The sequence below is a fragment of the Numida meleagris genome, chromosome 22 (assembly GCF_002078875.1).
Source record: "Numida meleagris isolate 19003 breed g44 Domestic line chromosome 22, NumMel1.0, whole genome shotgun sequence".
Lineage (NCBI taxonomy): Eukaryota > Metazoa > Chordata > Aves > Galliformes > Numididae > Numida > Numida meleagris.
In genome coordinates, this window is record NC_034430.1 from 4,046,949 (window position 1) to 4,065,833 (window position 18,885).

The following is an 18,885-nucleotide window of genomic DNA, read 5'->3' on the forward strand; positions in this document are numbered from 1 at the left end:
GGGTTAGGGTTACGGTTAGGGTTAGGACCATGCTGTCCAGCCCAAAGCAGCAGCACCAGACTGGTCCCACGTCCCATTGGGGCTCAGCCCAGCCTTGCTTCAGTCACAGACCTGGCCAGCTCCGTTTGCAGAGATGCTGCAGACACCAGCAGGAGCTGTAGACATGCCACAAATGCCTCTTCACATGTGTGTGTTTATTCTCCTTCCCGGCAGTTGCACGGGTTCAGGTCAGCAAGGCGCTGTAGCGCTCGGTGATGGTGACAGAACCGCTTCCTCCTCTGGAGGAACGCAGGAAGCATCAGTGCCGAGTGCGACACAGGTCAGGAGCAGAACGATCCGCTAACCAGATTAGATGCCATTCGCAATCTCTGGAGAGCACTCGTAAATACATTACCAGATTTGCATAACAACAGGCAGTTTAAGCGGCGCGCAGAAGGAACCGCTAAACAAATGTGCACGTCTGAACGCGGCGCTGCTCGGCTCTCATCCCCCGGCAGCTCCCCACCACTCGGCTGCACTGGGGCGATGGGGCCCGAGGAGGAATTCGTGTGCCTTACACAGGAGATGCAGAGAGACACGGGGCAGGATGGCTGCATGGGAAGCCAGGGCCAGGCAGGTGACAGGAGACCTGCGTGAGGATGCGGGGCTGGAAAGGAGCAGGAGTGGAGCAGAGCCGGGGGAAGAGCTCGAGGTGACAGCTGGCTTTCTCTGTCTCTCAGCTCCACAAACACTAGAATTATCTCCTCTCATCCACAGGTATACTCTTTTTTTTTTTTTTCCCAAAGAAAATCCTGCTGGAAATGACATTCTTCGCTGTGACAGAGGGCTATTTGCATTCCATTACACGTCTCCCCCTCCCCAGATGTGGCTAGAAAATTATACACTCAGCTCAGAGGCGCAGCTGGATGCCAGCCCCAGCCTCACCTCTCCCAGGACTAATGAGACGCTATCAAGAGAGAGGCTTTGATAGCTCAGCACATTACAACAAAGGACCTCGGGTCACGCCCGCAGCCGCGAACATTGAAATGAGACGACCCCAGTTTTAGAGCAGGGCCGCTAAGTGGAGAGCTTGCTATTTTGGGTAGACACAGAAGAGTCCCTGGCGTATTTAGAGCTCTAGGAGGACTGTCGTGATGGGCAGTTCTAATGAAACCTCAGCTGCAGAGCTATTTACACAGATGTTTTACCAGCACACAGTGCGGCAGGCTCTGCATTGAGACCTTCTGATGGACCCAGGCCCAATTATCTCCCAAATGTTCTTCAGCTTTCCTCTGACTAGCACTAATGGACCCACTTACAGCTACAAATAAAAACTGCTCAGCTTTAAATTGGACAAAATACTTCTCTGCGTGTTCATGTAGGGGGCAGGGTTGGACTGGAATAGCAGAGGGACAAAGAAGAGCAGCAGGGCTCGGCTGGGTTGGCAGAACATAAAGCAATGAAATATGAGAATTGCAGCAAAAGCCCCACTTGAAGTGACTATCAAATCGTGTTTACCGAGGAAAGCTGCGCAGCAGCTCCGAAACGCCCTTCTCCCAACGAGCACCCACACAGCACCGCGGGCGAACAAAGCAAAAACACAAAACAGATGGAGAAATTAGCAACGAAAGGAAAGTTTTCTGTCTGCACTGCGTGTTTCCTCCCAGTCTGAATGAGCGACTGCGTGGACACCGCTCCCGGTGTGAAGCAGCTCGAGCTGAGGTTAAAGCTCACGAGAGCTCTGGGACTGCGCAGATCTTCGCTACTGCTTTCTCTTCCATCTGCCCCCATCTCAGCACTGACCTCTGCCATTTCCTCTCTGGTGCTGCATCTCTACTTGTGCAAACGCTCTTCTGAAGTCTCACATTTCCTCAGTCACATCCACTGGAGCGTTTCCTCAACAGAAGGGCAAACTCAACACAACCCACGGCACAGCAGGGACTTGCCTTGTTCCATCCATGTCATGGAGAGAGCACGTGTGGTGCACAGAAGGACCATATATGAAGGACCACGTGTCACGTGAAATGACCACATTTTCAGCGTGACAGCCTCACTCTGGGGCTGGCACAGAGGGCCTGTGCTTGCCCCATCCCTGGATTTCCACCCCAGACACATGGAAGAGGTGTCAGCTCCAACTGGTCTGACTGCAGACACTCAAAGCCAACCCCAAAGCCAACTCCAAAGTCAACCCCAAAGCCAACATCAAAGCCAACCCCAAAGCCAACCCCAAAGCCAACCCCAAAGTCAACCCCAAAGCCAACCCCAAAGCCAACCCCAAAGCCAACCCCAAAGTCAACCCCAAAGCCAACCCCAAAGCCAACCCAAAAGCCAACCCCAGGCTCTGCTTGCTCGGGGACATCAGGATTTGTGCATGCTGTTTGTGCCGAGCCTGTTACAAAGAGGCCAAGTCAGCAGCAGCCCTGGTAGGAGCTGTAATGGGGAGAAAAGAGGCTGCTAAAAAGAAAGTGCTTGTTCTGACAATAATCCCGCGCTGTTTTTCCTGAAGTGCTTTTAAAACTGAAATAACATCAAGTTAGAAAGCTCACAAACCATATTTGAGGTGCAAAGGGGAGAAAATTAGCAGCTGATAGGAATTTTCCGCAAGTGGTTCTCAGAATCAGCTTTGACAGAACGTGCAATTCCAAAGAATGTTTCCTGACCATTTCATCTGTCACACCGGGTCACGCGAGGAGATGGAAACGCAGCCGGGTTTGAAAGGAACCAGCTTTTGTGGAGGAATCAGGACGAGTGCACAGAGCAACAAGAGGGGAGTGAATAATGCATCATTTATTCACGAACTGTCAGCTCGCTCTCCTCGCTGAATTGTCCCGGCTTCCTCTGCTTTATCCTTCAGCCGAATAACGCGTGTGATGAAATACCAGCTGTAATTCATTTCGGAGCAGTACCCTGACATTACAAACAGCTGCGGTTGGGCTCAGAGGCCACAAGATACATCATGTTTCTGGCTGAGTGAACACAACCTCGCGGCCCTCGGTCTCAAGCCTGGGAGGAGTGCTGTGCTGGGCCCACGGCCACGCTGCTGCACACAGAGCACGCAGAGAGGGACGGGGGGCACGCCAAGGAGCCCTGTCCCATGGCAGAGCCCGGTGTGACAGCCCTGGGGCAGCAGCACTGCAGTATGGCCCGTGGGGACGAGGCCATGGCAAGCAGCGTGTCGTCATGAAGCAGCTTCATCCCAGCTCTGTGCACGAACCTTGGGTGCTCGCGGTGTTATCTGTAGGAGCCCTAAGAGCGAAATGTATTCAAAAGCATGTATTCATAGCTGGCTAATCACAGCTTAATTACAACAGCTCAGCAGGCTCTTGTAGGAACACCGCGTCTGAGGCGGTTCCACTAGGAAACTTTTTATGAGATAAGCAGAAGCATCAAATTGCTTCAAGATGGGTGAGAAAAACCTATTCGGTGTTAATTGGGGCAATTACCTTTCCGCTAATTTGCATGTCTCATGAATATTAAAACCACAATAAAAAGAAAACGCTGTGACTGGCCAACTGCTGCCCAGAGCAGCGCTCGGGGAGGAGGGAACAGCACCGGGGTTCAGTGCATCCCAGGAGAGGGAATCCTCAGCAGAAAGCAGCCAAAGCAGCACACCCCTGCAGATGCTGATGGAGCCCTGCTCCAGGCTTCAATGTGCTCACTGGGCACTGAGCTACTCTGTGCTTTCTTGCTGCTCCTCCCCTACTATCGGCCTTGCTCTTGCTGGTCCCATTGCATTCAGACAAGGGCATGGAGCACAGAAGCTGGGTTTCTCTTCTTTCACACTTGAGTGCTGGAGAACAGCAGCCCTCTCCCGACAGCTGGTGAGGAGGATGGAGGGTTAGAGGATCACTGTGACGATGGATGGAAGCTGTGCCATTTTCTCTCCCAAGAATACACGCTGCTCCTGTTTAAAACTCCCTTTAGAGCCTGCTGGGAGCAGACTTCAGTTCCACGATATCCATTTGAACACAGTTTAGGTCGTTGCCTTCTTCCCAGCCCCGCAGGTTGTACAGGGCTGGATCCAGCTCCCAGCCGAGCAAGCAGCACTGACACAGCTCAGCGTGGGAAAGCACCGAATATCCGGATGATCTGGAGCCTGAACCCTCACTCCTGGCCCATTCAGTATCCCTGGGGCACGCAGCTACACGGACAGTTTATCATCATCCAAGAACAGCATGCTGTCATTGCTTCCTGTTTTCAGACAACACCAGCGCCGTGCTGCACCGAGTTCCCCAGCGTGCCGTGAGCTGCGCTCCCCAGCTCTGGGAGGTGGGCAGGCCAGCACAGCGCATCCCACCGACCCCTCCTCTGCTTTCATCATTTACTGCTACTAAAGAATCATAACAGAGCTATTTACAGCAGCCATTAAATAAGGCAATATTTCAGCATTGATTTTGTGTCTTTCCCGGCAGCGCACACATCTTTTGATAACTCAAAGCCGATTGATTTTTCTATAAACAAAAAATTAATACCCGCAGCAGCAGAGCACAGGGTCGGTCACAGCGGTGACAATCCAGGGCCTGGTGGGCGCTGCGGGAGGACAGAAAGGGAAAGGGGAGAGGGGGGGAACAAACACACTTGTGGCTGTCTGCCTGGGATTAGCTACAAGCAGGAGAGGATGTCTGAAGAGCAGCAAGTGGCACCGCCTGCTCCGCGCTGACCTCTCAGCTGCCCGTGAAACGCTCTTCATTTCCTCTATTTATTTAGACTGAATTCCAGCACTCCTCGGCAGACCAGGAGCCAGCCCCCGGGCAGCAGGCACAGCGAGGGGCTGTGCTTGCAGCAGGAGCCCAACAGGCTGCTGGGATCCAGCCTGCACACCAACCAAAGCCAGCGTCAGAACCGCACGGTGCTGTGAGCCCAGGAGCTCCTCACGCCCGCCTTGCTTCCGGATTCGGCCGCGTCCTCTGGTCTCCTTCTTTCTGCACACACTGAACAAACTGAGAGTGAACAGTGGGATCCGCCGCAGCACAGTGACAACACGCGTGAGACAAAGCGCTTCTCCACGGCCAGCTGGCACCCCACCACTTCCAGCACCGGGGCTGGGAGCCTTGCTGTGCGCTCATGGGTGGCAGCAAGCAGCTCCTGGTCCGCAAGCATGGTGGCAGGAAACGACAGCAAACTGCGGCTGCAGCTGGGGCACAGCACAGCACAGCATGGCATGGGACAGCACAGCACAGCACGGCACAGCATGGAATGGGGCAGCACGGCACAGCATGGCACAGCATGGCATGGGGCAGCACGGCACAGCACGGTGCAGCATGGCATGGCACAGCATGGCATGGCACGGCATGGCACAGCATGGCATGGGACAGCATACCATGGCATGGCATGGCACGGCATGGCATGGCATGGCATGGCCTCCCCTGCAGGGTCAGCATGGCACTACAGCAGCTCACAGCCCGGCCCTGGGCTCAGAAGGGAATGGGTACACTCACAGTGCGCCTGCGCGCGTTATGTTTCTGCTTGTTTGTGTTTGCTGGGTTGTTTGCAAACGGCTGCTGGTTTTTGGCGGGCAGCTCTGGATCGCACACATCCCGGTTTGACAAGGATGATTGCTGGGGGAGCTGTGAGATTAATAAAACAAAAGCAAATGATAGGGCAGCCGAGCCATCTGCTTTTGTGAAGACAAAAGGGTCAGGGAAGCTGCTCCGCTAATGACGATAAATGGTTTTCCCTATGCCATGACATTTGTATGCCAAATTTACTGTAAAACAAAAATTACTCTCTTATTTTTTTAAGCAAAAGGAGTGAGCTCATGGGATCAGCCACTAAGCAAACCAATCTGCAAGTTAATTCAGACCTCAGGCTCCTTAACGAGGCCAAGCAGGGCAATGCGGCTCGTACCACTCCCCGCTTTGGGTGTCTTCTTTGATCCTTTGTCATTTCGCATTATTAGAGTCACAGGAAAAGCAGGGGGAAGATAAAGGAATCCAACCAAACCCTAATGGAGAAACCCATTTCCTTCCAACAGCCAACCGGTGTGACAGACAGTAATGGATTTCACACCCGCCTGATGCAGAGCTTACGTTAGGCTCAGGAAAATTTAGTGATAACAGTTTATCAACATATTGATGGAAGATAATGGGCTCCCATCAGACCTGTCCGCGCTCCTCAGCCTGTCAGCTATTCCAGGCCCGTAGCACGCCGGTCTCTCCCTCACGTTAATCCCCACTGGCACTGTGTGCCGCAGGCAAAAGCCATGACACGGGATTAGCATAACGCCTTCAGCTCTCCGTGCACAGCAGCGGCTGTAACCCCAGCACAGCGACCTGAAGGACACAATCCCTCGGCTGCCGCAGCTTTCCAGCTCAGGATGCGCTGTGGAATTGAGGTTCCACACCAGCTCTCCGCCAGGAAACCTGCCCAAAGTGGCAAAAAGTCAACCCCGGTTTTGAGCTGCACTCTTCACAAATAATGCCAATAACACAGATGTCGTTACGAAGATGAAAACTAACGCAGGTAGCTGCGCAAACAGCAGCAAGGCTGCTGCAGGACCTGGATTAGCAGCTCATGCCTTTGCAAAAGGAATAGTGGGACTGCACTGAGCTGAGAGACAAACTGGAAACAAACCTGCATCGATGAAGATGCAAATTCCAAGTGCACGGTTGCACGGTGCTCCCAGGCACACCCACCCTGCGCCTTCACGGCTGCTGCAGTCAGACACTGCTGCTGAGTGCAAGCATCAGCACCGTGCTCCAGCAGAACAGATCTCCTTGCAATTCCAGACTTCAATCTTCTCGCTGCTGTGGGCCTTGGGAAAACAAAGACATCCATCCAGAAAGCACCGGGCAGCCTCCTGCAATCCCTCCCACGCTGCCCATGAGCCGGGTGACGCACCAGGCCCTGCCGCCCCAAGGTCACTGCCCATGCATGCTCACAAAGCAGGCAGCGAGCTGCTGGGCGCCAGCAGATGAGGCACCAGTGCCACCTGCACCCACAGTGGAGACGGCGACCTCCAGGAAAGCCATCTGCAGAAGAGGAGGAGCTTTGTAGCTCAGGTGTGAGACAACAGGAGTTGAACTACCCGTTTAGTTCTGACGAGGCCCAGCAGACAACACCAGTGACCAGGAGCAGCCATCACCAGCGCTCACCCTCACCCCCTGCGATCACATACGTGACACCGCGCTGCTTCTCCTGCTCGTACCCATATGCATCCCCAGCACAGCATGTAAATAAACAGCCGGTGGCACGCAATTTATCTTCATTTGTCAGCAGTGACAGGATAACTCACTTGTGACTGCCCCGCTCCATCCTCTCCTCACTCACAAAGATTGATGCTCGCACAGACATCCTCGCCGTGCTCCCAGCCATCCGCGCTCCGGCTTGCTGTGTGGCCCTACCCCATAGCCCTGTCCCACAGCCCTGCCCCATAACCCCTGCCAAGCCACAGGAAAAGAACAGAAGCCCCAGATGCACTTCTCGAACTTTCCCTGCTCTGCAGCACGGGGCTCCCACCGCTCAGCTGTTTGCTCCAATGCTCACCAGAGCTCCTTATTTCCGACACAGCTGGCGGTACGGAAGCTCCTCTCGGTGCTCATGGCCCACCTGAACCCGGGAGCTCCACACCCACAGTCACCATTACCGGGGAAACGCGCCATGGAATGAGCAAACTGTTTAATAACACACACCTGTATCACAACATGAGCCGCTGCCACGCAGCATAATGAGCACAGCTATGCAGGTGCTCCCCAGGTTATAACTAAGATTGCATGTGCCCCGTAATTGCAGCAGCGATGGTGCACTGGTGTGCGACACAGCCCCAGCACTGCTGCCTGGCAAGCAGCGTTCCGTGCTCCCCGGAGAAGAGAATTATCCTTGATGCCATCTTTAAGGTAATGACAAGATTACGATTCTCATGGCGAAATAATAACGAGTTAAGGTGATGGTATTTCCCAACCTTACTTCCAGCTGGAATGGTCTGACTGTGCCAGCCCCTCCTGCCGCTGCCCGCCTGCCCAGTGGCACTGGATGGACAGCGCTGCCTACGGACCGAGCCGTGGGGAAGACTGCAACCCTTATAGCGCGAGTTTAGCTGCAGCATCCTTGAAATCCACATTAATCAAAAGCTCAAGTGTCAGCGCTGTAAGTACCAACGAGGCTTATCCACCCGACCTCAAGGAAAACAGAAAGAACCAACCTTCCTTTCTTTGGGGCTTGGCTGCAGCACGGAGAGCTGCACGCCTCCAATGAGACGGCCGCCGCCGACCCAGCCGCAAACGTTCAGTGTTAATTTGTAAGCGAGAACTGATGCACATTAACACAGCCTAAGGAACATGCTGTGAACATTTAGAGCTGGAGCTCCCATACTGCGAGGCTGACAAAACCAAGCCCGGCGGCGCGTTATTCTTGCCAACATATGCTAATAGCAAAACACGCTGAAACTATTTTTACTTCAATACCACCGTGGACCGATTCAAAACGAAACCTCAATTCACGCAGCAAAACACAGAGAAGCTGGCTTGCCCCGGGCTGCCCGTGCCCTGTTGCTGTGACAGCAGCGATGCGTGCTGCAGCACCGGGTTCATTTGCTCAGCCAGGAGCACCGGGCGAGCCCCATCCCTGCACAGTGACACAGTGCTCTCCGTGATGCTGCTCCTCGCTGCTTGCAGCTGCATGGAGCGCGCCTCGGGACGCAGGAGGTGGCAGAGCTCCTCTCAAAGGGAACGCGGCGTTTCCCGGATCAATGTGAGATGGTCGAATGCAGCGAGTGGCGCAGAGCCGCGCACCCGTAAAGCGAGTCACCTCTAATTGGGTTGTTCTGAACGCAAACGAGCTCGGAAATGAGGAAAGCTGAAGAGGTTTTTAAAAAGCGTGGAGTCCCCATTGGCAAAGGTCAGCCAAAAACCAACACCAGCGCGGATGGAAACAGAGACCCAGGCTGAGGCTGCTTCCTTTCTCCAAAGTGGCAGCTCCTGGAGGAGCAGGGGAGCAGAAGGAGCTCAGTGCAGCCCCGGCCCTGCGCTCATTCACATTCCTCCGCGCCGGGCTGCAGATTGCACTCAATCACATCCACACCTACAGCCATTCTGCTCCCGAGCGCTCTGATTGCGGTTTATACAGCCACTCGCAGCTGAAATTACACTGCCTACAGCCCTTATTGATGGACTGGCAGGGTAATTAAAAAGGAGGCTTTTCCAAAAAAGCTTGTATAAACACTGGGGGAATAAATCCATACGATTACTCTTCAAACTCCAAGAAGGACAGAGGAGAACAATCCTCACTTATAATGATGTTCTAAAAAAAATCTATTAAAACCGATAGTGCCACATCTACCTTACGTATGATGAATGTATTAATATATAATCATTTTTTTATAAATATTAATAGGAGCTCACGTCTGAAGGAGTCTGAAGCTTACGTTCTTAATGAATCCAAAACTCGCTTCTCCTCCAAAAATACACATGATTTTGGGCCAGTGCCTGGAAGCACACACCTGCAGGACGCCTGCCAGACCGGGATGCGCTTCATCGCCCGCCTTCCCCTCTGCCATGGTCAGAAAGCAGAGGCAGCAGCACAGCACAGCAGGCAGTGGTTGTGCTGAGGGCTGCCCTGCTCCCGCTGTGCTTCCAGCCCTCCTAGGACCATGGGCTGCAGCCCCGAGGGCAGCGTTAGCCACACGCAGGGAGCAGAGGTGTGATGGGGAAAAGGCCCTCGGTGCTGGGGGAGGGAGGCAGTCTGGCACTGGGAAGCGAAGGGGAGCATCTGCCCGAGGACTGGCTAACACACGACAGATGGCTTCCGTTGGAAAGGTGCGAATGAGAAGCTGCGCTGCGTGCAAAACGGTTTGAAGGGTTTCACAAAAAGCATCTCCCATTTTGTTTAAAATATTCTCCCCGTTCCTGCTCCGCTCCTTTCCCGCTCGAGTATTTGCAAATACCTCTCTGCCAGCCTCCAGCAAAGCTCGGTGAGCCCCAGCCTCCTCTCTACAAATATTTCCCAGGTGTAAACCCCTTCACTGCTGCCTGAACTGCTTTCACCACCCGCACTGCTCCTCACAGCCTCAGGAGAACCCAGTTGGTCTGCACGAGGCAGAGCACAGCAGCAAGAACCAGACCTTCAGTTTTTGGAACTCAGCAGCTTGGAAGAGCCGTTCCCATTACACCGGCGCACAGCTCCACATGGACACTGCATCTCCTGTTTGAGAGGGGTTGGTGCAAGCTTACCTCCACCTGGGAGCAGGGAACAGCACTCCCTCTCTGCTCCTGCTCTGTTTGCTGCCCACGTTCACGCAGCGGGGCTGCTCCAGCACGGCCAGGCCCTCTGCCACTCACACATGGGACAATTGGAAACAATGCTGTAGAGAAAAAGGGCTCGGTGCAAGAATATCAGCCCCAAAAAATGGAGGAGGGCTGAGCTGGGTGAGCACCGCTGCTGGATGGGGCCAGCTGAGCTCCCCCGTCAGAATAAATCCAGCACTGACCTTTGAGAAGGAAGAATAAGTTCCGCGTCATTATTAAAAATATTACCAAGGCACTATTATCACAGAGCTTTATTGCTAGATGACTTCAGGATGTGCCTTCCTCCATTAATCAATAAGATAAAATACTAATTATAGCCACAAAGAGGATTTCATGGGGCTTTGGGCCAACGCGGAACAGTTCTCAGTGCAAAAGCAACGCGCTACCACGCCGAGTGCTGCCACAGAACACGTAATTCAGGTCAGTGCTCTCCTCAGGTGTCACTGCAGCCACACTCCCTGCATCCTTCAGGCTGTGCAAAGGCTGAACTAATGGAACTGAGAGGGCCATCCCTTTTTTTTTTGGCAACACATGGCTTGCTCCTCACACCGTGCTTCTACAGAGAGCTGCCCCGAGTTCCAGCACGGAGCAGCAGCAATGCTGAGCCCACACACATCAGCATTTATTAAAGCATCGTTGAAGTAAACACGATAAAAAACTCCAAGCGGTAGAAGGAAACAGAAACAGAGCACATTTTTTAATCTCATTTGGCCGGCTGCTGAATTCATATGTACTTTTTATTTCAAGCAAGCTCAGGACTCGGTGTTTAAAAATTAAATTCTCCCTCTCCGCATGAGTCACTGCCTTGTTAACTGCTGACCTACTTAGCTGCCAGGCTTTCCATTGTTTCGCTTTCTGTTCCCGATTGATCACATTTTTGCTGCAAGCACAATCTTCAAGACCTTCCTCCTGGGTTCACATTTCACTCATCTCCTGCATTTTCCGTGGGTTATTCTAAGAGGCACTTTCACGCTGTCATCCCATACAGAGCCCGATGCCTTTTAGGTGCCAATTGAAAAGTCTCCTTTCTGCTGTACCTATCCCATTATGCCTAATGCGGGCCCTCGTTAGATGCGCAGTCAAAGCCACTCGTAAGTCGAGAACACAAAGACCACTCCACTGAACCCTACGCAGCCAATACACAGCCACCTCGGTGCTCCCCTTTCTAGCAAAAACTGCCAAATAATTAAGCACGCACATCAAGAGGTGAACGCGTTTCATGAGAGTGATTTAATTTGGGCACTTCCTCAGCAATGAAGGGGAGCGTGTCTCCGTATGGATCTGCCTGCCCCCCCCCCCCCGGAGCAGGAGGAGCTGGGCAGTGCCCACCAAGCTCTGCCAGCCACTACGTCCCTGCCAGGACCCTGCGGGAGCACCCCCCTCCACGCAGCCTGAGCCACCTGCAGCTCGCAGGCCCTTTTTTCTCTGTTTTATGGGCTGGTTTTATTCTGTGCTTGGGTTTTTTTTTGTGCGTGTGTGTGTTTGGGTTGCGGTTGCTTTTTGAAAGCTGAAATACTACGGAAAAACTCCGAATCTCGTTAACTTTTTTTTCTGGCAATTAACCTGGCAGAGACCCGCCAGTGTTTGCAGCTCCTACTGCAGATTCACAGGACTCACTGACCGAAGAGATCCCCAGGTGTCAGATGGACACGCTGCCATCTGCTCTGCCCCATGCACTGCCCCTGGCAAAGCTGCAGCAGAACTGCACCATCCCACCGCCATCTCCAGGAACGCTCCTGGCCATCTTCAGGAGCTGCAATTAGCACAAAGGCCAGCATTCCAGCTGACGCCAGCCCGTTACGCCCTCCAAATGCCACTTTCTTAATTTTTTTCTAATGACCTTTTACGTGCCTCTGCTTTTCTCTCCGTGGTATTTCGCCGAAATGCCCGGAGTCTCCGGGGAGAACAGAACACTGAGCACTCATCCTGTGCTACTTCAGAGAAGCGTCCTCCAGAATCCCCAACCTCTTCCACCTCTGGAGACACAGCTAAATGTCACCCAGGAATTTCTCCTCTCTTGAGACAAATTAACCAGAGATGGCTCTCAGGTGCACGCTTGACAGCTGCCATTCAAAGCTTCCACGACATCTTTTTCCCCCTGCACTTGACGATTCACGCCGCGTTTCCAGCAGCCGGAGCCACCTGTGCCACAAAGCACGCAGCGAGGTCTGCATCCTGGATGGCTGCTGGCTGCACGGGGACGCGGTGCTGGCCCAGCAGGACGGTGTGGAGCAGAGGGGGTGCTCCTCAGCACAGCTCAGCGAGGCTGCAGGTCCTGGATGTGAAATGCTGCTTCTGCTCCTCTGCTGCAAGTTTTGCTTCTCTGAGCGTTCCCTTCCAAATAAATCATTTTCAAAGGTCAGGGTAAAAACCATCCGTTTTAGGGCTATAATTGCTGTTTACCATTTCTCATGGCACTAAGACTATTGCTTCACTCTTCTTGAGATCTTCCACTTCTTCTGTGTGCAGTGACCACGAGGCAAAACAAGCGAGCGCATCCCCCAGCCCAACGCCCGCTGCGCGCCCTGAGCTCTCACCAAGGAACATCTCCCTGCGCCTGGGGCTGATTAAAACCTTGACTTGTGGCAGACGAGATGACTGACCAGGCCCTGCAGGCAGCAGCAGGTGCTTCCTGGGGAGGCAGAGCAGAGCCAGCAGCACCCAGCACCGTGCCCACCGCCAGCACCTTGCCTCCTGGTGAGGAGCTCCTGCAGCCCTCACTAAAATGAATGAACGCGCCCCGCTCTGCCCTGCTTCTGCAGGGCGTCTTCGTCACTTCTGTATTAATTTTTAAAAAATAATTTAAGGGATCATTACTAAACAGAGCTCACGGCACAATCCCTCGTGTGCTTGCGGTGTACGTCCTTATAGATCTGTTGAAGCAGCATTAGCAGAGGTTTGCAACCAGCTGGCTGATAACACCTCTGAGAAGCTAATGTAAATTGACAAGAAGATGCTAAGTGATGTGACTCGGGTTGCAAACTGCAAGAGCAGCTTGTCCGCGCTCCGCTGTCCTTGAAAGCAATTTCTCTTACGGGTCTTTTGCACTTATTATTTTCGAAACCAAATTCATATATTTGCAAATGATGCAAAGGTTTCTATTGGTGATTACTCCATCCTAGGAGTGCCCTTGGTAATCTCGCACTCGGTCACCTCCCCGTGCACAGCGCAGCGCCAGGGTGACAAAGCCGAAGCTCGCACTAATGCAGTAGATCAATCACTTGACTGAAAGATACACAGACACAGAAAACATGTTTTATACTTGTCATATTCAAGGGTAAACTTCCAGCGCTCGAGAAAGCTGCTCAGATAACTCTGAAAAGCAGACAGTTGTGCTAGCCTCGGTGTCTAATCAAAAGAAAAATATGTTGTCTGTTTAACAATACCAACACCCCGAGACTCCTCCGAGCAGTTAACCCATGGACGCAGATCAAAGGCATCTGGAGTTTGGCTAAGAAAGCGCATGATTGAAAACCCATGATGTAAATTTTAGTCATTGAGAAGTCAAGCCGAGCCATCAAACAAAAACCAGCTGCTATATCCTGACATATCTGGGAACAGACACTGCACTTTTCAGGTGATAAACAACCGGAGAGCGCGAGCTCCCATCTCGAGCCATCCTCCCGCTCCGTGCTGCAGCCTGCTTCCATGCAGCACAAAGTTCCTCCCAACTTTATGTGGGCATTAAGAGCTGAAGGTCACGCTGCGTATCACCGGGATGACAGATCTTATTTCTCACCGAAGTGCCAGAGTAATCCCCTCCGACCGGCGCCGCAATCACGTACACGGGATTAGAAGATATCCAGTGGTGTGGAATGGTGATGAGGTCCTTGGAGCATCTGCTTCTGCTGGTGAGGGCTCGGAATGCAATGAACGGCAGCCAGCAAATGCCCATGGACACTGCTCTCAGACAAGAACAGTTTAAGCAGTAGCACTAATGGAAGTTCTACAGGGAGGGATGTGAACTCCTTGCGCTGTACCCAGGGGCACGCTCAGGCCTCCCATCCCATTCCTGGTTGAAGCAAAGCTGTTCAGCTGGCCCTGCTAGGGAAACGGGACCCAGCAATGCTGCACAGGAATCTCTTCATTCTCCCCCTCCCCCAGGATCTGCCCAATTCATCAGCCTGCTTCAGCCACACCTGCAAGAGAGATCAGAATTCAGCGTAACTGAGCTCTGGAGAAGAGAGACAAAGCAAAGACATCAGCCCGAGCTGCAAGCTTTACCTCCCACTGCAGAACCTGTAGGGATGAGGGGTGGAGGGCGAGGAGGGATGTTTGCAATGCTCCGGGCAGAAGAAAGTCTGCACATCAGAGCTCACGCCTCATTAGAGCACAGAGAATCCAAACACCAGACGTATCCAAACACCAGACGTATCCAAACACCAGACGTACCTCTGCAAACAGGATCGATCCGCAGACCTCGTTACTTCAGCTGCGTGCGGCACAACACGCTTTTCCTCACACCCACGAATTTGGATTTTCTCCAGTTACGCATCCACCCACGGAGGACAGAAGGGTGGGCTTCCAGAACACAATCATGTCAAAAGCAAAGTGCAGGTCAGGGGAACACTGTCAGTGCAGTGCAGATCGGGGTCTGTTTGGAAGAGCAGTGCTGGCGTGTGCCACGGCCTCCCGTGCTGCTTCAAGCTCTTGGAGCACCCTGCAGCACAAGAATTCTTAAGGAGATGAAATGCTGCGACACTTGGGCCCCTCTCTGGTTTGCTGTGTACTACAAAGAACAATTGGCAGGTGTTATCTTACACTGCAATGTGTCAACACCTCTTCTCTTTATTAAGAAGGATACTTCAGCAGCACACGCTGCATCCCTGAGCCGTGGTGAGCCGCTGCCTTGTTTTCGCTTGCCTCAAGTCTTTGCCGTTTGAAACCACATCTCTTAAGAAACCAAAGCTGCAGCCCTCTGGCCTCAGCGTAAGAAGCACTGAATAAAATCATTCTCTCACATCCTCAATCTCCAGGGAAAGATGCAGGATTCTGGGGGGTGTCACGTGGAGTAGCACACGCTACACCATTAAAGGCAAGACACAAAGCAGCACAGCGGGGCTTCCACTCCTGACCAGTGGGAAAAAGAGTCTTCAAACCGGGGCAGGCACATTCCAATTCCAAAAGGGGAGCTCTCCCCTTTACCTTCACAGAAAGGCCCAGATATCCCACCTAAAACGGCAAAAGCATCTAGGAAAGGACAGATGCTTTCCAGGCAGCCAGCTGCTGAAGGCATTGCCTCCATTGCACTGACTCCAGTGCCCGCTGCAGGCACCCTGCCTGCTCCGACAGCGCAGCCCTGGGAGCACAGCAGTGCAAAGTCATGCAGAGAAGCCAGGGCAGCCTGTGCCATGTATTAACCACAGCTGCAGCGTGCAGGGCCAACGTCCCCTCGGTTCACGACCTTGGTATTCAAATGCTGTCTTTAAAACACGCGCAGAACGGGCCTGCAACGCAGCAAATCCCTTGAGTGCAAGCAGCCAAAGGAGAGCCCTGGAACAACTTCCAGTAGCTGCACTTTTGTCTTTGTTACAGTGACCTCCAGAGGAACGAGGGAACAACTGAAGTTCCCAAGCAGGAGCCGGCAGCTCACCCACAGCTCCTGGGCTGCAGGCGAGAAGCGTGAGATGGAAATCACACCAACAAAAAGTGCTCCTGGAATAAAACCACACCCCCAGCCATGCAGCCTGCCCACCAAACCCGGCTCTGTGATTAGAGACGCCGGCTGGTTGAATGGTGCTTCCCCCCATGCCTGCCACTGCTGTGAGCGGCTCTGAAGCACGGATCCTAACGATCTGAGAGCGCTGGAGGGCAGATGAAAAGCAAACCACACAAAGCCACCATCTCCCCCTTAATAAACGCTACGCTTGTTGAAGGATTAGAACAAGGAACGTCGCTCCCGCAGCTTCAGCTGCACTGGAGCAGCTTGCAGAGGCACCGGGCACCCCTGCAGGGCCCAGGTGTGGGGTGTGCAGGCACGGGGCAGCCAGGCTGCTCCACGGGGCCCTCATCGCCCTGCCCAGCACCATGCAAGAGAGGAAAGCATCCTTCCTTTCCCCCACCTTCCGTTCCACTGCTCCAGGCAGGGAGGGGCTGCACTTGCAGCAAGCAGAGCATGCATGGCACTGGGAGCACTGCTGCTGCAGCAGAGAGGTGCAGCACTCGGCACTGCAAACAGGGGAGGGGGGGTGGGAGCGAGCACTGCGTTGCATTTACAAACCTCCTTTTTATTTCCTAATAGAATTCCCCATCTCGGGTGGTGTTTAGAAAGAACATTACGCAACAACTCATTAAATTCTTCATAACTGCGGTACTTTATTCCAGTTTAAATTGCAGACGTGGCCGATTTTTACGCAAACAAATACTTTCTGAACAACTTTGAGCTCCCATGTACACTAATTAAATCTGTCACATGCACAGTGGAACCTTAAATTATATTTGTTCAATCCTTCGGCAGTAAATGGTGCTTTGAACTGAGTACACGATGAATGAAATTGCATTTCCTGTCCTGCTTGGGGGAAGGGGTGGGGAGTTGCTCCAAAGCAGCTTAAATTCAATTCTCTGCGGTTTTGTGCTCGGGCAGAAGTCAGCCCCATGTGTCGCTGTGTCTGTGGTTCTGTGCCATGCGGGCAATGTGGGGCAGGAGGCCAGGAGGGAAGCACCCAGCCCTGCTCCGAGAGCTCTCCCTCCCAACGCTTCATCTGTGAGCAGGGAACAGCAAAGTGCTGAAGTGGTGGCTGGCTGGGAAAGCACAGTGCACATCCCTTACCTTTAAGTAGCAGGAGTCAATGGGAACGGTCCTTATTACTGTAATGCGCGCTGCGCTTGTCACGGTCACAGCGTGCTTCCGACTGCCCCGCGTTTCTGGGAGATCAGCATGCATTATTCATCGCACGAGACAGCTCGAACAAAAATACCCCTTCAGTTTGCATCCCTTCGGCTTGCACTGCTTTTGAAGAGCACACAACGCTCAGCTCGGTGCTCTGTGCAAGGCCCCGAGCGCTGCTCTGCTCCAGGAGCAATGCCCAGGACCCAGTGCTGCTCCAGCATCGCCCCTCTGGGCAGCAGGGGCTTCAGAGCTCCGCCATCCCACGTCCAGATCATCCCTTCAACTCCACGTATTTTTAGACACGCCATTAATATGTAAGGAGACAGCCCACAGCAACTTAGATAGCATAGCAATTAATTTTTAACTGGTGACATTTATAACAGCATGTAACTGCTACCTAACTTGCTGTGGGCTATGCGGATAAATGTCAGTTAAATATCTAATAATTCCTTACAACTTAGTATGAACATAAAAAAAAAAAAAAAAAGAGAAAAAGAAAAAGCGCCCCGTAATTATCCATTATTCGCAACGTTTAATTGAGGTTTTAATTTTGGCATTTGGGTTTCTTCGTCACGTGTCCCCGCTCCAGCCTCCGAGGCCAAGCGCTTTTCGGTCATTTATACCATGATTCATTAAGCCCCATCTCATTTTAAACCCGTGCTGGCACGGTCCGAGACACAGCAGGGAAAGCCCTGAGTGAGGCTGCAGCAGCGTGCAACAACAGCCAGCAGCACGAGCAACGTGTGCAGCACAGCTGCGTGCTCCACGTCAGCCCAAGGCCTGGACTGGGGCTACAAACCCCTCCCCACCGCCCATTCCTCACGCTCTGACCTCACACGAAGCCATTCCGAGCAGAGGATTGTTGCTTTCACCATTCCCAAACGGAAGAAAAATGTCAAATTTATTTTAAAAAAAAAAAATAAAAAAAAAATCCCACTTTGCAGAAGTTAGGCAAACTTCCTTATAAAATCCCGCACGAAGAGCTGCTTTGCTCAAGCACACAGCAAACCAGGAAAACCCGCGCCTATGAAGACCGACAAAGCGCTCCTTCCAAAAATACAACAGTGAGCAAAAGCCCGTCCATTTCGGAGGCCTTGCTGATGGAAAAGGACCTGAAATCTTCCCAGCTGAGAGGCTGGCGTGGAGCAATGACACAAAAGCACCCGCTGGAGATGGTTGCAAACCGGCCCGGCTCAAGGCAGGCTCCTCCCTATCCAAAAGGCAGAGGGGTGAGCACAATTATCACGTGTCTGCTACAGAACTGCCACGGGAACTTGTAATCAAAGGGTTTCGGTGCGAGGCAACGAGCAGAGGGAAAGCCAAGCAGCACGTTCCACACCACGCAGCCATGCTGCAGCTTTGGGAGCACCGAGCTGCTCGGGCAGCCCACCAGCCCCGGAGCCTCCGCCAGCTGCAGCCGGGTTTCTTCGCCCCAGATCACCCAGAGGGTTTGAAATCAACCGGCGACTTTAAACGCTTCCCTCCACTGAAAGAAAACAAAAGCCACCACAGGATCCATTCATCTTCCCTGCAATAAAAATGATGCATCCCCGCAGCACTTGGTGAGATGGAGTTTACTGTGATTATTCCCCTTCTCCCGCAGTGCCCCGTCTCCCGCGGCCCCCCCCGCACACAGATGCCATTTGGAAAGCAATCATTAGCTCAGGCAGCGGGGAATGCTTCCCATCCCATCATTTATCAGCTGCCTATGGAGAAGCGAGCCGCCTGCCCGAGATCATCTCCGAACACCGAGGGCACCCGCAGCCCCCAACAGAAAGTCCAGGCTGACTGCTGGGCGGGGGCTGCATCCCCAGCACTGCTAGCATGCATCCCCAG